The following is a 25,884-nucleotide window of genomic DNA, read 5'->3' as shown; positions in this document are numbered from 1 at the left end:
TGGCTGCCCCCACCCTCTGGAACTCTCTCCCCCTTGAAATCCGTTACTCCCCCACTCTCCACAGTTTCAAAGCACACCTCAAAACACACCTCGTCCAGAATGGCCCAAAGGGCAATGTTGCTAGCATTTTTCTAGCAAACTAAAGTCGCAAAAATCCCCCCTGCACAGCACCGGGTGTACAGCATGAAGATGGAGGTGATATATTAGTATACAGAAAAGGTTTATTCCGCACGCTTTTTTCGTCCGTTAATGCGACCCGAACCGCAACGTGCACCCATGCATGGCATACATCGTTAGATGCGTCTCCATCATGCCTTGATAGGTATTACTTTTCTCAGTCAAAAGTGTTACTGAGGCAACGCATGCATCCATTTAAACAAATGAATGCTGCTAGCGGCTAGCAAGCAAAAAAAAAGGTGAAAATTGTGGCGCTTATTGCTCGGCCGAACTTTATTGTAGAGACATCGTTCAAATTTTCAAATACTCGGCCCGATTGGCACTAAAGGACCGTACAACCTCATTATGCCAATTATTACAGTTTTTGCGATATTTAACTTTCAATTAAAAAAAAAATTCCATTTGACTTTGCACACTTGTTGCTAGGCAACAGGTTATCGTAGAGACATCATACAAATATTTTCTGACTCAGCACACTGTTTACTTCAACATATTCAAATTTCATGAAGCTGTGATTTAAGGAAATTTTAAGTCAAAATCCAGGCCAAATGGCCCCATTCATTCGGATGGGGATTTCTACCATGGTGAAAAAAAAACCTATCCGTTAATGTAGCCTGAACCGGAACGTGCACCCACACATTGCATACATCGTTAGATGCGTTTCCATCGTGCCCTGATGGGCATTACTTTTCTCAGTCAAAAGTGTTACCGTGCCAACGCTAGATGCCAAAAAGCAAAAAAAATGGCGAAAATTGTGGCGCTTATTGCTCGGCCGAACTTTATCGTAGAGACATCGTTCAAGTTTTCAAACACTCGGCCCGATTGGCACTAAAGGACCGTTCAACCTCATTATGCCAATTATTACAGTTTTTGCAATAATAAACTTTCAATTAAAAAAAATGGCCATTTGACTTTGGATGCTTGTTGCTAGGCAACGGGTTATCGTAGGGACATGATTCAAATGTTTCAAAACTTAATTAATCATCGTTAACCACACAACCCCGAAGCAGGGGATGTGGTTTATTAACAACCCTAAACCACACCCCCTGCGGGGAGCACAGGAATAAATGCAATACAACCATAAACACCTCAAACTGACATAGAACCACCCCGAACACAAACACTACAGCCCCAAACCAAAGCAGCAAGAGGGGACGAATGGGCAGTAGGGCATGCCCATATCAAAATCTCCTGAAATTTTCTAGTTATTATTATTCATACATGAACATGTACATGTAAACATACCAATATAAAGTAATATACATGCAGTTACCTACAGTCAATTATACACATAACCATCGTCAATGTGTGTGTATATGCATATTTTTCCATGGTGAAAACCTTGTGCAGTCCTCAATAAAGTCAGTAAAATGTGTAAACACGTATTTGAGAGTACAAACACGTCCTAAATTAAGTTAGATATTTAATGAGATATTATGTATTGTGTACGACATAACATCATAGCACACTTGCATAAACTATAAAAGCTATATGTATACAGAAAAGTAAAATACATACATGTACATATACATGTCCTTAAATATACATACACACACACACACACACACACACACACACACACACATATATATATATATATATAATGTACATACATACATAGAAATACATGAATACACACACACACACACACACACACACACACACACACACACACACACACACACACACACACACACACACACACACACACACACACACACACACACACACACACACACACACACACACACACACACACACTTTCATGAATATGTGCACATATGTATGATACATGTGCACCTATAACCCATAATAGTGACAGTGATGATAAATATAGCAAAAAATGGGTAAAAAAAGCCAAAAAATAATAACCAGTCATAAAAATAATAATAGTAATGACATCAGTTGTAATTCTAACAATAACAATGGTAGTTATTATCATCGTTGGTTACTGCCACCAACATCCTGGTCATATCAGACCATCCCAGACCCCCTCTCGGGCACCCTGGCACCGGCTGTACCCTACCAACCAGGCCGGAGGGCCCCCACCTCCCCAGTGCTAAACCACTGCCAACCAAAGGCCGGGGCAGGACCCGGAGACGAGGGCCGCCATAGTTTCACCATGCCGATGCCATGATGAGGTAATAGATGAGCAAGTAAACACTTGCATTAATTACTGCCTGGGTCAGAGTACCAGACGCCTTCTAATTTGGCTTCAGCGGCCATTCAGTTGCCAGCACTCGCTAGCTTATCATTCAGCAGACCAGTAGAGAGCTGCAGCAGGGATATACCCATCAACTACAAGTATATGATACTGCTCAGTATTCTGAAGTTTCTCCCTTTCGCCATGGACCACCGGAACTCTTTCAAGCGTCCACAGCTGTATTATACAGTCCACGGTGCTCTCTGTCAGCACAATTTCAATTACATAAGTATTTTCAATATTTTCCTTTGTTATGACAGATTCCACTGCAGTTATGTCTGGTGCATTATTCACCGACCACTTCTATCTCTTTCAAACACTTCTTCATCAGTATCTCTGTGAACCAACTCTGAACAATAACATTGCAGTGATGGATGGAAATATGCATTTTTTTTTTAAAGCTGACACCTAAATTATCTGCTAAGACCTGGCGTACACATATGTAGACGTAACTTGTTTTGTTGTCTATGTCATAATGTTTAATTTCTTAATGGGGGGCCAAAGCAACAATATAAAAATATTTAACAGGTCTAAGGAGGTTAAATAAACGTATTAGTATTCCTCTTACTAGTATGGTAAATGGCTTATACTTGTATAGCACTTTCCAGCTATACTCCTAAAGCCCCAAAGCGGTTCACACTCCCACATTCCCCCATTGGTTGTGAGCAGAGCCGCCATGGAATGGCGCTGGACTGACAACCGGGAGCAACTGGGGGTTCAGTGTCTTGCCCAAAGACACTTTGTTGGACACAAGAGGACCAGGGCTCAAACCACTGACCTTCAGGTTCGCGGGCGAACGCTCTACCAACTGAGCCACCTTCAGCAGTTGAACTGCTACTAACTATTCAGATTTTGTGCAGCCAGATATTACCATATTTTCCGGATTATAAATCGCTCCGGAGTACAAGTCGCACCAGCCATAAAATCATAATAAAGAAGGAAAAAACATATATGAGACGCACTGGAGAATTGGTCACAGTTTTTGGGTTTAATTTATTTTATAAAATCCAACACCAAAAACAGACATGTCATCTTGAAAGGAAATTTTAAATAAAAATAGAATAGAGGCAACAACAGGCTGAATAATTGTACGGTATGCTTACGTTACATGGCACAACTGATAACGTGCCTGGTATATTAACATAACATATTAAGAGTTATTCAGATAACTATAGCATAAATAACATGCTAAGAAGTTTACCAAACCATCCGTGTCACTCCAAATAACTAAAATCCAATGAAATCTTCATCCTCGGTGTCACTTTTAAACAGCTCCGCTAACTCCGGAGGTAGAAGATGCGGCGCTTACTAGAGCGCCCTCTTGCGGTTTAGTGTGAAATAACGTGTGAAATGATATACCAGTATTAAAGTGTTAATAATTTCACACATAAGTCACTCCAGAGTATAAGTCGCACCCCCGGCCAAACTATGAAAAAAAACACGACTTACAGTCCGGAAAATACGGTAAACACTTTTTTCGCATATGCTTCTATGCAAAATCAAGGGGTATCCTCTAAGTTATAAGCTTCAAAGCTGCAAGAAGGAATTTTGTAGCTTCAATCGTCAAAAAGTGAAATGTGCCCATCAAACCCAAGAAAAGCTTATTAGGCGGAAGTAAAAAAGTGAAAATCTAAGATGCAAATAGAATCCTACAATCTGCTAACTGATAATTTGCTAGTGTAGGATATTTAAGGACAAAAACAAAATTGCTACCATATAACCACAAACAGCAAGATACAATTAGATATATTATATAGAATACTACTGTATAAGGGTTGAATTACAGAACATCTGCTGTCGCTGCTCATTGCCTACATTTGCTACATTTACGTACACGTTTTGATTTCAGGAACCATCTGTGTTTGTATTCTGCTGGTAGACGTGAATGAACATATGGCACAAGCCCAAGGTCAGAGTACCTTTAGTATGCATGGTAGTTGCACTGATGCTCATGGAGGTATGTCCTTTCTGCCTAGGATAGCATAGATGAGTCAAATGTTTGTTGCTTCTCCGATCGCTCTCTGTAGCCATCGCCTCCTTGCACGCACGAGCAACGATGTACACACACATATGCACACACATGCATAAAGTCCAATGAGGCATCAAATGTTGCATGTCAGAAGAGACTCCAGTACGTACAAATGAGTCTCTTTTCAACCTCTCACGTGACGTCCAAATGGTAGTACCTTAACATCCCCCGCATCTGTTCATGTCAGCCATCCGTGAGTTGAAATGATACTGAACGTGCATCTCTGCACATAAAATGGGATAAACTGACACACAAATCACCCGGCCGATGTGAGCTGTTTTCTGCTCTGTCTTATATAATAAATAGTCCTGTCAGTGGAGGCTGTTGAGGAAGGTGATGCCTCCCTGCCAGTGGGACACTTTTATGGTTATGTTTAAATGAAACGGTCAGTTTCAGCTCGCAGTGGTGTGTGAATAGTTTAACTGAATGTTTGAAGAAAATGCTTGCTCTGAATTATATGCTGCTTTGTTTCAACTTTGACACTTAAAAGCATATGGACTATTTCAGTTGTGAAGCAACTTTTTTTCTGTCAGTTTCTAACTTAAGCAGCTTAGTAAAGTGGAAAGTAGAAACAGTAAGTGGATATACAATAAGTAGTAATCCAGTACTCCATCATGTACTGAATATAACTGTTATATACATATATAAGTACATGAAGATTTTGTTTTGTCCACGTGATGATTCTGCAACTACACAAGGTTCAAACATGACATTATACAAATTTAAAGTTAAAGGAGCCGTCCGTAAGAAATGGCCAAAACTGGTACTGCAGTCACTTTCAAAATATTGTTGAGCGGCGTGTACCCTCCCCCTCCTCCCCCCGACCAGAGGTTGCCAGGTAGGCTGCAGAAGGCAGCAGGAACGTAGGCTGCCATGGCTGCGATAATTAGAGTCGAGCTGGCAACCCGGATGCCGAAACAATACTGACTTGGTGATTGGGAGATAGGTGGAGGGTGGAGCTTCAGAAACAATACTGACTTGGTGATTGGGAGATAGGTGGAGGGTGGAGCTTCAGAAACAATACTGACTTGGTGATTGGGAGATAGGTGGAGGGTGGAGCTTCAGAAACAATACTGACTTGGTGATTGGGAGATAGGTGGAGGGTGGAGCTTCAGGCCAAAACAAAAAATGACAACATAAACATCAGTTGAGGGCCGCAACTCCTCTTTTAAAACTGGAATATCCTGGCTTGAGTGCTGTTGTCAGTGACATAAGTATTTGAAATGAACATGATTTTTAAATGTCTGTTGACATATCGGGGTCATTTTATGATTCGTTTTATTATTGCTCTTACATACAGCTCCTTTAAGATCAAACTCAACATAAGAGTTGGAAGGTTAAAGCATTTAAATATATATTTTTCACACATACGTCCTCCTGTAATAATGTAGTAAAGAGCAGCACCAAAATAATAGATGTCTACGTTATGTTTGCTTGGTATGTGTTGGATATAGATTTTTTTAGTTTGGATTATGCAGGTTTTTTTTTTTTTTGTTCCTTCCTGTTCTGATTTTGCAACTCCAAAATTCAGCGCTCCTTTTCGGCAGAGACGGACGGGAAGACGGAAAACATGTTTGATGCAGAGAAGGAGGAAGATTTGTTGTTAATAATGTTGTAGAGGAGACAGAGATAAAAAAGATTTGTGGCATGAGCACTGACACCAGCTGAAAAAAGGGGATGACATTTCTGTTTTTCCGCGTTGACTACACCCACTTCACATTTCTGACCAAAAACACAACAGTTCTTTGACACCAAATGAGAAACAAATTCTCTCCAGATGATGTGTTGAGAGCAAGCTGCAAGAACTCCTAAACCAGGGCTGTGAGAAAAGAATCACAGCCCCGGGAGTGAAAACAAGTTTCTTTGTTCTTGTAGGGGCCTTAAAAGTGTGATTTCACGGAACAATCTGGAAAACTCTGCTGTATTCCAGTACATCATAATATAGAAGCTGTTTTATTACAGGAAACCAAATGGAACCTCTCGTACCTCAAAGCAGATGCCAAGCAGCGTCAGAGTCTTGAAGAACAAGGTCAACACAACCCCTAGCTAATGCTAATGCTGCTGCTATAGTGCACTAACTTTCTGGATACATGGTAAATACAACTATAAAGAATATTTTCATGCATAATCCAACATACCAAGAAGGGAAAGCCTGAAGGAAGATTAAATCACTCATCTACATGTACAATACTGCTACACCATGTTAGCCATGTGGCTGGAAGCTACCTTAGATTGGCAGTGTTGCTCATTAAACAAAAGAGATTTAAATTTTCACATCAAAAACATTATTTCCTACGGCATCTATTTCCTGAGCAACTGAAAAGTGAAGACGACATGTAAATCCTGGTTGGTTGAAAGGAATAGCTAAAAGCTTGTAATTCCAGTTGGGTATAGCCTATTGGGGCCAGAAAAAGTGAAAGTGAAAAAGTGTGTGTTTGGAATTAATCATTATTTTAAAAAAAACGCACAGACTGCAAATTTATACTTCATTTGTAAAATTAATTTTAATAGACCTCTTAAAAATGTATAAATTCTCTACATTTCAGTCGGATATTATTACATGTGCATCCCAGCTAGAAATAGCTCCTTCCCTCTTCTGGGAGGAATATCTTCTTCCAGCAGGTGTACAGTATGTGAGAATGATGCATGCTGTTTTGATTTAAACAGATGATTGGAAGCCTTAATGTTCCCACAAACTTTTAATGGACCAGGAAATATGAATAAGTCATTCTGCTGATGAAGTACAAGCTCGAAAAATTTAGACTTATGGGGCTGAATATCAAGGCTCAGCTAAATAGTTTCATCTTCTTTTCACACTAAACACTGAATCCACTTCATATCTGTGTGTACAGCCTGCCAAGGTGCACTGTGATTCAGGAATAAGAGATGAGGGGAAAGATGGCTTCTTCTCCCAGAAAGTGCAGCACGGTACTGGAATTAATTTACTCAATAACCCCCCCCCCAAAAAAAACCTGTTACCTCTCAACCGAACATGAATTATTAAAAGAATGGCGGAGTATGAGTGCACAAAATTAGGTTTCAGAATCATGAGAAAATGAATGTATATCTGCTCTGAGACGTTGGGGGTAAACCTGCCGAAGAACTGGACTAACGGACCAAAGATCACAAATATTAAGCTGATCTTGTGGAAACACACTGTTGTGCTAGTCCACTATACAAAATGTAATTATTTTCAGTCATTCCACTTAGTATTCCACTCAGTATGGAGATGTGACTTCCGTCTCCCTGATGACCACATCACCCTGACAGGTATCACTAAATGAAGACACGTTTTCCTGTGATATGCTGTTGCATCATAATAATGTTAAACCGTGACATGTCATCAAATAACAAAAACACGTCTCACACCCTTTGATTATATGTGAGAACCAATGCGTCATGTGACCGATGCTCCATGCACTGTATTTTACAGTGTAGTTAAACGTGGTTACAGCTGCATTGCCTCTTGTTTCTCCAAACGACAAGTTGGGCAGTGGGACATGTTTTCTAAATGTGCATTAATCATGTTTTAAAAAATAGTGGCTTTAAACAGAACTCGCGTTAACGCATTATTACATTACAATGGTAGAAGAGCAGAGTTTTCACAAGCTTTTTGAATGTAGAGAGGGCCGACCACAGAGAGAGCCGGCTCGACTGGCATCGTCACTTGCAGTAGCAACCCATAACAAATATTTAAGTCAACCCTCCATTCACAAATTCAAAACACAGAATTATGTGGTACGTCTTCTGACAAACACACAAATATACATTTTAGCACACAACTGCAGAAGGTGTTTTTTGATTTAAAAGACTTACAAAGATATTTTAGTGAAGGCCTACTGTATATGTCACTGTAAAACTACTCTTATGTTATTGTTAATTCATTTTTATTAAAGAAAACCAAACTTTGTAGAAAAAAAATGCCATGAAAAAGTAAAAGTTTCAAAAATGGCTGACTTAACACAGATTGGTTTATTTGATATAATCCAGCATCACCTTCAGCGTTCTGCACTTCCTGTCATGTACATGCATCTCCCTCACTCCTATCTGACTGAACTCTTCCTGCCGTCCTAATAGATTCAGTAAAAACCAAACAATGTTGATGAACAAGGTCACGTATGAATTTACAATGTCATTTCAAGGTACCATGCCAGTTTTGTGCCCAACAGTACAACGTGTGTTGAACTTCTCCAGCTATAGAGAGATAATCCTGTGCACCGAGTATAAGAATGTATCCGAAGCCTCAAATGTGTATTCTGGAGTTAATACCTGCATCTCATGTTTTTTCAGTGGACTGTCCCTGCTGCTCTGCTATGCTGCCCTTTTGAATAGTGACACAAATATGTGAATGAGCAGGTATCTCTTCAGTGTGAACTGCTGAGATGTTAAAAAGCAGCTTTGCCTCGCGCCAAGGGCATCAGCATTTAAACATGCTGTAAATGCTAACGGAGGCTACCGGCCACCAAATGCTTGTTGTAGACTTAAAATAAGCTCTCTTTTGTAAATTTAATTTTAAATGAATCAAATTAAATCAATATCGAATGTAATATTTCTGAAATCTGTCTTTTATTTTGTTTGCAATGTCCTAAATTGGATATTAGGTTCCTGAGAAAGTTTAACTAATGTTAGCAAGGCAGCAGTAATGAACACTGTGAAACCCAAACCCTGCCTGGTCACCTCCTCCAAACTCACCGTATCAGCAAACACAAGCTGTCTTCATTTCAATTTCTCATATGTTTGATGTGATTGCCGTAGTATCAACAGGAAAAGTATTTGATGGAAAACAGAATGATCTGACCATTAGGACGTGATCGTCGTCTTCATTATACGAACACTGCGTTCCCCACTTAGGGTCTATGACATTTCAAACGGGTTCCTTCATTGTTCCAAGAGGACATTTTTATTGATCTTCACGACCCCTGGTTGTTCTGGACAAGGTTGTTTTTTTTAGAAGGTATAGCATTGCTCCCTCTACATTTGTAATGACTATTCACCATCAACATTGTCCTTTCCATCTAATGAGGTCAGCACGGGCTGAAAGGATCACAGTTGCTGCACGGTAACCTGGATGAGCTGCTTTTTGGGATGCTTTTTTTAATCTCTTACACAAAAAGATACCTTTACTATCATGCTAATCTTAATTTCTTACCTAATGCAAATGTCATGATATCCTAACTTTTATCCTACAACTACTTTTTCAACAAATATTATTTAAGTATTTATTTTTAGGCAAACTGCCAATCAAAGGTGTTGTTGTAGTTAGAAAATAATCTTAAAGCTTCAGATTGATCAGTTGGTGTATTTATCTCATCATGACAACAGGAAAATGACTTATGTCATGTAATGCCATGTGACTAGCTTTCTTAAAAGCCTCTACACGCATTTATATGCATTCATTCTTCTAAACATCGTCTATTTCTTGCAAACTCAAAGCAACAAATCTGTTCTAGAGAGCAATATCTAAATGAAGGTTAATCTATTGGATATATATTTGATTTCAGTGTTAATTTTTATGCTAACTCCATAATTGCTGTGGACCGCTGCATTGTTAGCACTGATGAAGGCTTTGAGCTTCATTCTACAATTTATTTTATTACCATAAGCTCTCCAGTCTCCAAGAGCAGTTCAATCAGATACCGTGGCCACTCCATCTGCCACTGTGTTCCCATCCTCATCACGCTGCTGCTGAAGGAAGGAAAAAAAAAAAAGTAAAAATATCCATGAGGAAATATCACTTTAAACTTATTATAATTGCAATTAACCCAAGAAATTACTGCGCACAGCTCATTCAAAGGAGATAAATTCTTTTCTGGGTGGATTCTGGCCAAGCAGCAGAAGCCAAGCTAAATTTGAATATCAGGTCAAAACAAATTAAATGTTGCGCTGATGCGTTGGACTCATAACACAAAAACACAAGTGAAAAAGCGGAGAAAAAAGAAACGTTCACGAGTGATCAAGAAGAAGTTAATTAAGGGGGCCTTAATGAAGCATCAGCGGAGGTTATTAAAGCGGCAGGGATCATAGGGGAGCAGGCGCGAGCAGGAGATAGGAGATGCTGGAGAAAAGGCTCTCTGTCACTGCTGGACCAGAAAATCAATATGTTGCTGTTGGTCAGTGTTGTTTTTCTGTTTTACACCTGTGGATCACATGGAAACCCCTTTATCTCATCCCTCTTCACACCAGCACACAAACAGAGACATCTTGACAGCTGCTGCAACACACCTTTAAAAACAGGCTGTGGCTTAACATCGAAGCCTCTACGGGCTGTTACTTCGTATTTATCGGCTTTCTCATTGGGCATGTTGTAATTGTAACCGAGAGAAAGCGTCATAATGGCACCAAATGGTGTAGACAATGATGAAGTTCTAGCTGTGTCGGTGTGTTTAGGTGTCCGAGGGTGATGTACACAGCTTGATGTAGACTGATGTTTGAGCTGATAACCAACCATGCTGCAACATTTCCCAAAGTGCCCTGCTTGAACAACATACTGTCGATGCTTGTCTCGTGTTCTTGATGTGGGTGTGTTATGAGCATCTTGCTGGCAACGTGCACGTCTGAGTGATTCATTACCACATTCAAGTGACAACCAAATCCCTCTCTTGTCATTTGGGGGACCGTCTGGGTGGCAAGATGGCGAAGCCGAATGCCATCAAAGCCAAAGAGGTAGACGGCGCTTCAGTTCACCAAAAATATATCACCATAACAATGTCAGGACACGAACATGACTGCAGGACTTAACTGTGAATCTACTGTAGAGTACGGTCAAGGTCAAACGTTTCAACGGCCGAGGAATTATGGAAGGTTTCTTCATATGAAATCTAGTGAAAACTGAGGTGGTCAAAATGATTAAAATTTGTCCATGCACATCTGAAATGTGGGGATGAGTTTTGGAAGTCTTACGAGCAGTACTCGAGTTGTAAAAAAAAGTCACGGGGGATGGTGGATTTTAACATATGTGGATAGATAATTTGTGCTGATTACAAATAATATAATATATTACAAATAATAGCAGTGACCAAAACACCTGCAGAAATACTGCAGGAATGACATAGCAGCAGTTAAATGCAGCCTTCTGTAAGCTTTAAATATCCACTGGGCTTACATCAAATACATCAAAACACAACAATAAAAAACAGTTTTCTGAACTTATCAATATGTCTCTGTCCTTCACAGGATTAGTAAAATAGATCACTGCAAAAACTCAAAATCTTAACAAGAATATTTGTCTTATTTCTAGTTAAAATGTCTTATATAATGTCTTATTTTAGTAAAAAAAAATCTCATTAGACTTAAAACAAGACTCGTCACTGGAAAAAACAACAATTTTCACTTGTTTCAAGTAGATTTTCACTTAAAATAAGTAGAAAAATCTGCAAGTGGAACAAGATTTTTTTGCTTGTAATAAGAAGATAAATCTTGCCCCAATGGCAGATTCTTCTACTTATTTCAAGTGAAAATTTACTTGAAACAGATGAAAATGGTCAAATAAGTAATTTTTCTGCTGTTATTTTTCTGGTGATGACTCTAAATGTTGAAATAGCAGTAAAACCACATTCATTGATGAAATGACGGGATGGAAAGGGGGGATGGCAGTTTTACAGGGGGGATGATTTTGACCGTTTTATTTCAGGAGGGATGCCATCCCCCCTCATCCCCCCTCATCCCCCCTCAACTCGAGTACTGCTTACGAGGTCAAATTTGGGAACATAAAGGAAGGGAAGGACAAGGCCTTTAACATTATTACAGGTTTTCCACAGTGGAACATGGCAATGGGAGCGTGATGCTCCCACAGTTTTTCCACTTCAGGTACAGGAAGCCAAATTTGGGTACATAAGATCATGAAAAAAAAAAAGGAGGATTATGATGATATTCTGAGGAACAATGTCAAGAAATCTGTGGTCAGCTTTCGGTTGCTCGTTGGTCTGCCAACAAGACCCAAGACATACACCTAAATTCATCCAATATATTTGAAAGACATTAACAATCAAGGTCCTGGAAGGGCCCCTCTCAAGTTCCCGATCTCAATCCCACTGGAGATCTTTTAGAGGGATTTCAAGTTTTATGTTCATACTCAAAAGCCACTAGGAACTTAACGGTACACAAAAATCATGGTTCCGTACGTACCACCATTTTGAGGTCACGGTTTGGGTCATTTTCGGTAAAGTAAGGGGAAAGAAACAGAAAACAAAAATTTTTTTTCGTTAAATTTTTTCAACTTTTGAAAAATGAGGGTTAAGGGCATTACTCAGGGGCCCAAGGTGATTCATCTTGGTTGCCATTCTGGGGCTTGAACCTGGGTCCTCCTCCATACACTAGACTACCACTCCCCTTCCAGTCCACCACTTAAGATGTCTGTGTGGGAACTGGGATTTGAAGTACTGTATGCTCTGCGCGCAAAACAAGCCTGTTAACTGTTAAACATTGTATTCAGATCGGTACATCTGCACTGTACCGACGTCCCTGTACCGAAACATTTCGGTACAAATGCACGTACTGTACCGTTACACCCCTAAAAGCCACGTAATACAGAGAAGCTGCAAGAATTTACCATAAAAGAATGAACACATATCCCTCTAGAGACGTAATTAAACTACCAGTGGTTCATATTCATAACATCCTACCAGGTATCAGTTGTACAAGCTGCACTGCTGATTATTATGGCTAATGTTTTTTAATTAGACACATCAGTGAAATATATCAATTTAGCTCAATGCAGATGTGCCTTTCTTTGATTTTTGCAACCAAATTAACAAAAAACACTTTGTTTATGGTAATTGCCATATAGAAACTAAAGCTTCTGATTGATTTCATAAATGGGGACAATAATTTGATTTAAACTGCATAATCTGTTGGGTTTTTTTGTTCCTGCAGTTGATTTATACTTGCTTTATCTAACTATTGCATATTGTTGGCACAACATCCCGAGCTAATGCAGTAGCGCACCTGCACGTGCACCTTTGTTTGGTTGTTAAGGTCAGCCTGCATCCAGTAAAAGGTTTCCCATTGCAGGAAGGGGAACACACAGCACTAATTTGAGGACATTTGGAAAGAGCAAAGTGTGAGGTCGAAATGAAACAGAAGAAGAGGTCAACTTGAAAAAGACGAGGAGGAGCGAACGGTGGCTGGGAACAGAGCAGGGGAACAGTCATGGCTTCAACAGGGGCAGGTGTGGAGAACAGGGATGACACACGGTTAATTGGTTTGCTGGATGTCAAGTTACAGCTCTTCCTGCAATCCTCCCCCATAACAACACTTTGGGAGGGAGGTTTGGCAGCTGCTGCTCATGGAGCTTAACACATTGAGCTGCAAGAATTCTGTGTTATTGCTATGTTTATTTTAGAGACGCACCAATCAGCATTTTGAGGGCCGATCACCGATCACCAAAAGCAGTGTCTGCCGATCCTGATATTTCCAATCTCCGATCACAGCATGAAATCCATAAATTCTCCAATATTGTTGTCTCATGACAACAATATTGTTGTTTTAATTGACATTGTATTATTAGGTATAAAAATTAGGTGCAATATTTCACTCTAGTGACTCTTACAGACGACTGGGACTCATGTAGCTTAGTAGTTTAAGCTTTCTTGTGGCAGTAAATGTGTGTACAACACAACATGTGCACCAACACACACAACAGTAGGCATGTCACTCTCTTAGAGTTGATACAAGTTGTAAACTATAAACTTTAGTTTTCCTGTGGAAAAAAGGAATTAAATCCTACAATAAAAAATGCATTATGAATTATTAAGCTTTGCGAGAGCAGGAAACTCTTGTGTGTGAAACTCTTCACACTATAAACTCCAAATGTCAATCGTGAAGTTGACTGACACGACTGTCGTCCTGCTTGAGGCTTTGGATGTGATTATAGTCTGGTAAAACTCCGGCGGACATCCATCAGTGAAATATTAACAACTCTCCAGCGCGTACCGCGGGTCCAAGCAGCTAACGACGCGTTTAAACCCCATGTCTACTACAATAGAAAACGGTTGATGATCAAGGCTTATGAATCCATTACCTTATGAAGTAGTCCTTTATTTTTCTTGCTGTTGTTGCTGTTGGTCTCTGTTACGTTCAGCTGAGTTAGCGCCGTTGCTCCTGTTCTGCCTCTGCCTTAGCAGCAGTAAACTTTGAAAACTCAATATACAACTTTGTGTGAGAAACTTTCAAATGTCTTATCAGCCTTGTTGTGTTGAAATTCTTTTGTAACATTCCTCCTCGGGGTATCTCCTTTGCACACACCTTGCAAACTGCAAATTTGTTGTCCTATTCGGACATTGTAAAACTCCCATACGGGCAACGCCTTTTCCAGTGTTGATGTTTTGTAGCGACTGCCACGCCCCCTTAGGATACCTGGGTCTGAGGTGTGGAGATGTTTTCGTAAGCATCATCTGATCGGCCCTGCTTTGACCTATTATTTTGAGAACTCCGATCAAAACTGATAGGGGCATTATAGGCCGATACGGATCGGTTGCCGATCGATCGGTGCATCTCCAGTTTATTTTGTTTGGTGGTAAATGGAGACATACATAATGTTAGGAATATGAATACATCTTTACTGCATGACTGATGAAAACAATACTCTAGGATCTGATCCTTGTCAGAGTCATGCTTATCATGCTTAGTTTTATTTTTTTAATACAGTGTATATTTTTCTTGTCATCAGATTTTAGATGAAGGCCTTAAAACACTCCTTGGATGCTTTGCCCGCCTCTCGCTATCAATGTAAACAATTTCCCCCCAGTCAGAAGATCACGTGCCGGACTACATTTAAATGAATTCATGTTCCAATAGTGTCTGACTGCTCAGGTCATATTTCTTAAACAGCCATCCTGCCATAATTTTTCTCTTGCAACTCATTTTAAATCCATTTCATCTTGGTAATACTGAGGCATAAATTGCATGGCTATTTCCTGTTTACAAGCCATTAGATAAAAAGGACAAGATGACTATATGGAGCACTAGGCTGGATTTATCTGAACGGTGTCGTCACCCAATAAAACATTGTCTTATATACCTGTGAGCTTGAATGACATGCAAGTAAACTTAAATTCACTTTTTGTTTTGTTAGTTTTAAACAAAAATTAAGATTCAATGCTAAGAATGATGCCATTTTGAAAGACTTTCACATGAATGAGTTTGTTGAGTCTTAAAAAAGTTTTAAAAGATCTACAGATTTTTAAATAAAAACCAACTGAATAAAAGATCCTGTCGTAACATTTAGCACATCTGCATCGATAAATCAAGGGACTATTTCCAGCCTGCTCGTCTAACAGAAAAATGGTGGTGAAGAAAATGACAGTTCCTCAGCTAACCACTAGGGGGCTGGAGCCAAAAGTTTGATTTACTGTGTAATGTCTTATGTTGTTTGTTTGTTGGACGGGCTGTACTGGAATGAAATTTCATTGTGTCAGGACGCTGGCTCAATGACAAATTAAGAATCTTATCACTTATCTTACGTTTACATTATAAAAACACAATTACAGTCTGGTTTAACCAAACAGTCTTGGTCACTATAGTGAGCTTTCACATTAATGTTGATGTACATTTTATACAATTTACAATTATATAAATCCACAAATTGGCGTTTTCAATCACTTTAGCTACTTAGCACTGTCATAACTTGACTTCTGGGCTGTGAATAAAGACTTGACGGAGCGTAACCATTCTTATTTTAAAGAAAGTATTAATTGCTTTGCTGTTTATTATACTAAGAAACAGTTGCCATGAGTTCTGGGTTGGCCGGGGTCAAAGCTTAGCAGAGGAGCCATCTTCCTGGATGAAGGGTGTTAGCCGGGCCTGACCACAGGATGCCAGCTGGACTACCTCTACTTCATAACTGGGAGAACACTTTTAAATGACCTTAGTTTTATAAAGTCGTCATTTTTATGCGGAGAATTCAAACAACCAACCAAAAAAGTTCAACAAAAGAGTCAGTATTTTTGCATTTACTCCTTGCAACTATATATTTGTGTCTATATAAAGTGTCCCCAGTCTAATCCAGCCAACTCCTGCTCGCTGAAAATCCTTTAATTTGAAATGTGTGTTAGTTTAGTTGAATTTTTGTTGTTCCAATAACAAGCTCTTGAATTATTCATATCACACAATCAAAAGTGAGTGTGGACACTTACTGTTTGAAAATTAGATTTACCCCAAAAAAAAGAACAAATGACAGAGTGTAACTGAATGACTTGCATTTAGCTCCCGAGTGGGAAGTGCAATACCTGCTGAAGGATCATCCCAAGTTGAGAGAGATGTGGTCGAGAGGCACGTCAGTCACGCCTGCCTCAATCTTACGTGAGATCATTTGCATTTAAACTAAAATTAGGATGACAAAACGTATGGCACATTTACAGTAGGTACAATATAGAGCAGAGTCAGTGGAGGCGGGGGGGTTTGCACCACGGTGGGCAGAGAATGGGAGTGTGCCAAAACCGACGCAATATTTTAAATAAAGTGATATGAAGTGCGACAGAAAAGTGGGGACATAAAGTTGTATTTGTGACACTGAGTCTTATGTCAATGTAATGAGGCGGTAAGACTGTGGTGTACTTGTGGATGTATCTGTTCAAATGCATGCACAGTGACAGATGGGAGCTGGGAACGAGTGCACGCAGCAGCATACAAAAGAGTGAAACTTTATGGAGAAATCCACTGACTCCACTGGGATCTATGCAGCTCGTGGTGAAGCGAATCTGTGCATTATTTTTGTTCTGCATCAATTGAAACTGTCCCACGGTGTAGTTTCACTTCCATGTTTGAAACAGGAGTCAATTATGTCTAAAGAGTATGAAAATTCCTCCAATTAGAGACTAAAATATCCTGCAATTTGACCTTTAGGAATGAGTTAACAGACTTATCCGGCTGCATTTTCCTCTGTAAACGAACATTTTAGATGTCAGTAACTGGGCTGGCCCAAGGGTTTGGTGATAGGTTAGAGGACATATTTAAACTTTCACAAGGGGGGCAACTTGAGGAACTGGTACGGCCCACACTCACGTGACAGAGTAAAACACGCAACACCGAACGAGTGCAGGGACCCGAGACTGGCTGGAGTAGGAGAGCAAGTGATATATGAATGCATGAGACAGCAAACATATATAATTTGTATGCCAGTAAAAAACAAAACAATAAAAGTATTTCTTTCTAGGAATAAATCATTGTTTATAGCCAACTTATCATCAGTCAATTTTACTGAGGTCTTTGGGATGCGTCTTGTGAAGCAGATGAAATGAATGAAGCCTCACTGCAGGTGACGCCCACGGCTGCCAGGAGGGTGGGCTGAAGAAAAATTCAAATTAAAAATTAAGATGCAGATGTCGACATAATGAACAAATATCCAAGTGTAGTGTAAAATGAGGGTAAACAATTTAAAAAAATACAGTAATTAAAATAATATTAATGAGAATGTTTGTATAAGTATATGATCACATTAAAAATACAATTTTTTTTTTATTTTATCCTCTTTTTTTTAACCAGGCCTTTCAGGGCCTTATGCTACTAACTGGCACAGAATAAACACATCAAAGGCCTTTCATGTTTCAGTTGGGTGTCAGTTGGTGGTTAGCACTTTCATCTTGCAGCAAGAAGGTTTCTGGTTTAAAATTTCTGCCTGTTTATGTCTGGAGTTTGCAAGTTAATTCTTCATTCTCAACTGGACTGTGACCATGCATGGTTGGTTGCTTCATTTGTCTTTTATAACCTTGCAACAGACTGGTGACCTCTCCCATGCCTGAACATAGCTGATGACCTCCATACTAGGGATGGGCGGTATGGACAAAAAAATGTATCACGATAATTTCTGGCATTTATCCCGATAACGATAAAAATGACGATTAAAATAAATACCAATTCAACTCCACCTTTGTAACTATAAATCTATCACCACATTCAGTCTTTGGAGCCCCCAAAACACTGCTCTAAAAGAATACTAAATGCTACTAAACGTCTTTCTTTCTTTCTGGCTCATTTCTTTCTTTCTTTCAGGCTCATATCTTTCTCTTTCTTTCTTTCTTTCTTTCCTTCTTTCCTTCTTTCCTTCTTTCCTTCTTTCTTTCTTTCTTTCTTTCTTTCTTTCTTTCTTTCTTTCTTTCTTTTCTTTCTTTCTTTCTTTCTTTCAGGCTCATTTCTTTCTTTCTTTCTTTCTTTTAGGCTCATTTATTTCTTTCTTTTAGGCTCCTTCCTTTCTTCCTTCCTTCTTTCACGCACACGTACGTTGTGCGTCGATTTAACGCAGAACCATAAATCAGCTTCACACAGAAACGTCATCAACAGGAATTTATCGTTTTTACCGTGAGATGACAAATTCTTACCGTGGGGAATTTTTTTGACGGTATATCGTGAACGGTAAAATATCGCCCATTCCTATTCCATACAAACATAAATTGGTGAGGAAACTTTATGGGGGTTTGCAGGAATCAGCAGTGGTTATTGTGCAAGCAGGGATTCATACTCCAGCAAGTAAATCTTGCACATTGGAAATTTACCAAGAATTAGTACACCACCTGGGTATTTGTTTTCACATACTGCATACTATGTTCTACATTTTGGCAAAATCAGAATGCACTAGTGATATACAGTAGCATGAAGTTACATAAACGGCCTAGGTCCTCAGAATATAGCCTGGATTTAAATTTAAATGGTAACTACAGTACTAAACTGTAACTCTAGCTTAAGTCTAATTCTTCTTTATTACTATGCCACCGCACTGATAATCTCTGTACTGTTCATGTTTTCATTACATGGTGTGCTCTGAATCGCCTTGTTGCTGAAATGTGCTATACAGGTAAACTTGCCTGGCCTCGTTGGTTCCTCCGAGCCTTTAGTCGGTTACCTCCAGTTAACAGTTTTAAGTCAGAATCATTTAGGGAATTTGGTCGGAGAATATATATATATATATATATATATATATATATATATATATATATATATATATATATATATTTCTTCACTTATTAAATTGTTCTGTATTAGCACTAGTATGTTAGCTTTTAGCTTGCTAGATACAAAAGTTACTGTAAATAGCCCAGCCAGTATTTAACTCAATAATTCATATAACAAGACATATAGTGAGGTTGCTTTAGATGCAGTGTTTTCTTGTGTGATGGAAACTTAATCCATAAAAAAAAAGACATAATTACTGAGCGATGGAGGCATATATTTCCCGTTCCTTGTATTCCCTAAAAGCAAATAAAAGCTGCCCCAGTTTTGGTTCACATTATTAATATTCATCCAGTTAAAAAGATAAACACATTTACAGTCATGTGTAAAACAATCAAACTGGTGCTAAATGCACTAAGCTGTATCTGACATGGGGTTCATTTTTTTTTTAATGCTTTGCCTGAAATGAGACAACAGAATTTCCAAACCTTATGATCACAGAGGAATCGGATATTTTCTCTTTTCAAGCTGGAACTCGAGCAGAATGTAGTCATCGCTGCTTTAACACAAACAACCTTCGAGACAGTGGAGAACAATCACCTTAGTTAATGTTATGACTGCTGAAGCGTTTACTGTGTTTCTTGTAATCAGTACCCTATTCCAACGGAGGCATTATCAAAAGGGCCTCTCAGTCTATGCTGAATAAAGATGAGTGCTTTACAGCTGAGATAATGCCTGATATGTTGCTTAGAAAAATAGATTAACACCACAAGGAAGAATATTTCCATGAGAATAGATATGGATATTGAATGCGAGTCTGATTAATGTAGACTTCCAAATATAATGCTGTGAAGAGCGGACATTTTGTGGAGTGCTGAATGAAATAAGATCACATCCGCATTGTTACATCTGTTTCAGAGTAGCTGCCATCATATAGGAGTTCTGCAAGTTCGGCTTTTAGCAGAAGCTGTTGCCAAGAGTTTAAACCAATTTAGGACCGTTCCATCTTCTTGCAGCATTACACAACACTTTCCAAATATAAATCATACTCTTCTGGCATTTGATCAGAAACAGTGAGTCCTATCTCCCATCACACCAAATGACCATGTTTCTTGAAGCACAGGGTGTCCATTTGCAGCTATTATTTCAAATAGTCCTCTGCTTATGAGTGTTCAAGTTGTGAATGTGGTTCTCAAGGCCAAATTAGTGCTTAAAGGCAGGGTAAGCAATTTCTAGATTCCATCATTCCTGCTGATAATTAAGACAAAACATCAATAATTGAAACGATAATGATCATAATAATTTGAAATGTGTGTGTGTGTATATATATATATATATATATATATATATATATATATATATATATATATATATATATATATATATATATATATATATATATATATATATACATATACACACATGCATGCGATCCGATACCACAGCCCTAGTACCGATCCGATACCGATCCAATACCAGCGCATATTTCTATCTCTCTTTTCTGACCAATAGGTTCACTTTTTTTAGTACTTATTTTGTAGTGTGGAATAATAGAAAAGGCTTGATAAAGTGACATTACTAATGAGAATAGCATAGTTCCTGAGATGAATAGTCCACAACAGTAGGTTATTATTACAAAACTTGAGCCATTTATTAGATATTCAATTTTTTAACATAAAATCAGCAGTAGCATTAAATAAAATAAACATCTCAACATGAAAAAGTCAATATAAAAAAATCAAGCAAATTTAAAAACAAATTTACTAAAAGTAGGCTTTGTTTGACATCTGTTACCATAAATAAAAGTCATGACTTCCAAAGTCAGATAAATTCTACTGCCAGTGGCAACCTGTGCTGCTGTGTGGTGAGAACAGAACTAACATAGCGAGGCTCGAGGTGTTGAATTAAGCGTTGAAATCCCACATTACTCACTACTGACGGGCTGGTCATCAAGCACAATAAACTGCGCAATTTTTTCTGTAATTGCTTTTCCCTTCTTGCTGTCTCTTTGGAGTTGTTCACGCTTTTCAAATGTTTGTAACAGCGTTGGTTGTTTGAAGGAGCCGCCGGAGTGCGCTGTTATCATGTTAACATTAAAGCAGATAGATTTGTCTAGGACATTTCTCTTGTGCGACGGGAGAAGACACAAAATCAATGCATCTCTATTATTGTGCGGGCATGAATTCTCAGAGTTTTGCGGGTGCGGCCGGGCGGGAGTGGATATAAACACTGCGGGTGAGGGCGGTAATGGTCAGAAATGCAGCGGGAGCAGGCAGGAGCGGGATGAAGAAAACAGTCCCGCGCAGGGCTCTAGTTCTACTTTCTTCCTCGCGTGTGAGAAGCAAGTGCTGGAAAAGCTGGAGCGGACCTTTCTGAATGGAGTGCTCGCAGTTTTCCCCTGCACTGGGATCCGTGTTTTTTGGCTGGATCGGAGCATATTTTCAATCCGCAGATCGGATCGCAGCATCAATATGTATATATATATATATATATATATATATATATATATATATATATATATATATATATATATATATATATATTATATATATATATACATATATATATATTAGAGCTGGGTATCATCACTGACCTCCCGATACGATACCGATACATTAGGTCCCAAGACGATACGATTTCCGATACGATACGATTCGATATCGATATTCTGGTTACAATAAGGGAATAACGTGATCCTTCCACGCGCCACGTCCGGCCAGAGAAACCCCACCCTGCCTGGTGAAAAGAAGCAGCCTGCTCACTCCTCAAGTAAGGAGGAGACTTGAGCTCAGTGCAGGGCCTCCCGGGGTTGGTAGATGGAGCAATGCCCAGGACCGACTTAGGTAGGAGTAGGGATGCAAATTATCGATTATTTCATTAATTGACAGTTGATAACCTTATCGATCGATCATCGATTAGTTGATAAGCAGCGTTTTTCCCCCATCTGAGCTACAAACATAATTTTTTTTGCTTATATAAAATACAAAGGACATTTTAATGTATTCCTTAATCAAATATTTATTTGATACAAAAGTAACAAAAAGACATTTTTGTACCACAAGGAATATAATATAAAGTGCACTTCAAGGCTATTAGTAGTAGCAGCCATAATAGTGTCATTTGTGTCAAGCAAATTTTAAGTTCTAGTTACGTTTTAAGTTAGAGTTTTGGCAGTGTTCAAAATAAAATGATGAGACCTCCTGTATTGGAGCACATTTTCTTTAAGTTAAAACTGTAGCGGGGACAGATGTTTAGAGAAACCTATGTATGTACCGGGTGAAGGCTGATTTATGGTTCCGCGTTACAACAACGCAGACCTACGCCGTAGGCTACGGTGGCGGCTCTGCGTCGATTTAAGGCGGAACCATAATTCAGGCTTTAGGGGAGCATATCGGAGAACAACCAGAAGAATATAGAGTGGATTAAAAATAAAAGTTAAGCACTGAGCTACATGTGTCTCCCGTCTGGACCATTGCAGACTCATTGCCTGAGCATGATATTACTAAAACCAAACATATCCGCCGTCTCTTTCTTCTAACTTTATGTGCGCGGCGCAGCGAGTTGTGTCGCATTAAATGTGGTCCGGGCGTAATACCAGCTGGTGAAATTAAACGAAAAAAATAAATAAATAAATAGATTAATTGTAATCGTTAATTTTAATCGGGTAATTTCATAACGGCAATTAATCGAAAATCGATTAATTGTTAACATCCCTAGGTAGGAGCACTGGGTGATAAAATGGGGGAAAAAATGGGGTTTTAAAAAAAAATATATATATTATTATTTTTTTTTTTTAAATCGATACTTGGATTTATGTATCGATAATCGTTCCTACACATGCATATCGATAAAATATCAATATATCGATATTTTTAACCCACCCCTAATATACACACACACACACACACACACACACACACACACACACACACACACACACACACACACACACACACACACACACACACACACACACACACACACACACACACACACACACACACACACACACACACACACACACACACGGCATTTGCTGTACAACTGGCCCTTTGACACCTTCCGATGTTACTAACATGATCCTGGATGAAATACAGTCGGACACTCCTGGCCTGGAGTCACACAAACAAAAAGTACATAAATAAAAAAGGGAAGCTGGGTAAAAATGTCCAGTTGCTGTGTAGCTAATGTTTTCAGCTCTTTGCTTCAGGGCTGTTGTTATGGAAACATGACGCTCTGCCAGAACTGATATTGACAAATGACAGCACTGACTATGATCACATGGCTTGTGGTGCAGTTTTTGCGCTGGAGTGAAAAACACCATTTGTGAGCACAAACCGAACTAAATGAAATATGACATATGTAATATATCATATCATGAATATGAAATATAATCCGGTGTATACTGAGGCTGCACCACCGCTGCACACAAACATATACAAAAACAAAGCTGTCCATTAGTACGCGACTGGCTGTATTATCAATATTATTAGTATTTATATTGTTATACATGTACAGCTGGTGTCTGTCACCGCCGCTGAAACCGAGCGCCCTAACTACTGCTGTGGTAATGCACTGTAGTCCAGCTGTGTTCTGGGTATCCAAACAAATTCATAATTTATATGTGTTTAGAAGGGCTGGGAAAACAAGCATAGATGGTTGTTGCTGTTGGTTACACTCTATTTTTCTCTGAAAATAAGCCAGAAGATCCTCATGTAATTACTCCTACAGTGTTGGCAGGGGACCTGATTCTGACCTGAAGCAACATACTCATGCTCATTCCATTTGAGTATGATGTGACACTCATGTCGTATCATTAGTTACATGATGAACTCACTTCTTTTTTTTTTTTAGCACAAAACAAGGAGGCTATGACAGAATTCAGCAGCAAAAGCAGATGTTTACCTTCCAGATGTTTATTTTATTTTTCTACTGTGTCTCACCTTTATTTTTACTGCAGAGAATCAAAAATGAAAGGCTGTATTGGACATTTCTGTATGTTGCAGAAAATACAGAGCAGCAGTTGGAACTAAACTCAATAAGTTGGCAATTTAGTAAATATCGTCCAGCATTGAGAAAAGACAGAAAAGAATAAGATAGATAGAATTATTTAATTAAAAACAAATCTGAAAACTGAAACAAACAAATCTTTTTCACATTCTATGAAGTGAATTGAAATGAATCAATGAGATCTTTTCCATAAAAGGGCCATATATTGCTTTTTTAGACCTTTAGAGGTTCAAACTCATCTTAAACTGTTTCTGATTGGTTTAGGGAGGTAACCAATAACAGCAGACTGAATGGAGAGCAGAGGGACGGGGAAGTCAAGCATGACTTTGAAACGACATTGAAAGAAGACACAACCAGTCCTGAAGGTTTCCCTAAGGAAATTTATAAGCATTTTTCAATGACATCATCACTATTGTTATTACAAAAATGTCAAAAATGTAAAAAATCCCGCTCTGTATGCACAAAACAACTTGACCAATCATTCCCAAAGCAGACAAATACGCAACCTGCCAGCTCCCAACAGCTGTCATCATTGACTACAGATATCAAAATTAACATAACGCTTTAGTTACTAGATTGTAAACAATGACAGCAACTTAAATTCACTCCAAAAAAAATAGTTTTATAAAAAACAGTCCACAGGTAACATCCACAGAATATTCCGTGTGATTACCAGCTCTCAAACTGACACAATCATCGCAAAATATTTGTTTGATAAAGTCAACAGAACAATTCTTTACATTCATGGATAATAACGTTGCACACTACACTTAATGTATCTTCAAAACAAATGGGACCGGCCACAATTACTTATAGAAACACACAGATGCCCACCATCACCTTCACTACTATCAATATGTATAGAATTACTTGCATGAGCAATAAAGAAAATGACCAGGATTCAGACCACCGAGGCTAAGCACCAGCTATTTTACTGTATTTGTAGTAAACTAAAACCTCAGTCCAGTAAAACATTTAAAGCCATCAATAAATTCTGTAAATTATTCAGATATTTAATCAGAGTAAGTGTCCAAGTAATAATATTCCTGTCAGTCGTTTTTTTCTTAACTACCCCCATTTCTTTACACAACCTTATAGGATTACTGTATACGCATTCTGAGTTTGTCACATTCAGAAAAATGTACTGCTAACCACACGGCTAAATACAAAGAGTGGCCAAGAGTATTGCTTTCTGTTCGTAGACTCTGGTGGACGCTGATGGGTTCAAATGAACTCCACTTTGGGGCCAAATGAAGTGCAGTTGGGTTTAAACAAACCAAACTGTTTAAATCGAGCATGTCAAACTTGAGGCCTGTAGGCTAAATTTGGGTCATCGCCTCTTTTTATTTGGCCCACAGAGCCTCATATGAGAATAGTCCAAGGGTCCCATCTTGGTTCCAAGTGAACTCCTCGCCGTGGTTCTGCTCAGGCACATGGGTGATGAATGGGTCAAAAAACAATGTCTTATATGGTTCTCACTTGGACCAACAAGCTAAGTGAACCTAATTCATATGGAACTAATAAGGGACCAGTGGACAATCCTATGTGAGGTCCTATGTTTCAGTCCATTTACTCTATATCTCAG

At 38.9% G+C, this 25,884-nt stretch overlaps 1 protein-coding gene across 3 annotated transcripts in view; it reads right to left on the bottom strand.

Annotated features, from left to right (window-relative positions):
* Positions 1 to 25,884, bottom strand: part of nlgn2b (neuroligin 2b) — a 116,810-nt gene that overhangs the window by 68,841 nt on the left and 22,085 nt on the right. The window contains exon 2 of one of the 3 annotated variants that reach the window (XM_061740037.1): positions 10,007 to 10,091. The exons of the other annotated variants lie outside the window; for them this stretch is intronic. The gene's annotated coding sequence lies outside the window, so the exon portion shown is untranslated. The remainder of the gene's footprint in view (positions 1 to 10,006; positions 10,092 to 25,884) is intronic. 3 annotated transcript variants of the gene reach the window in all.

The sequence above is a fragment of the Cololabis saira genome, chromosome 14, assembly GCF_033807715.1.
Source record: "Cololabis saira isolate AMF1-May2022 chromosome 14, fColSai1.1, whole genome shotgun sequence".
In the NCBI taxonomy this organism is placed as follows: domain Eukaryota; kingdom Metazoa; phylum Chordata; class Actinopteri; order Beloniformes; family Belonidae; genus Cololabis; species Cololabis saira.
This window is presented reverse-complemented; position numbering and strand designations above follow the sequence as displayed.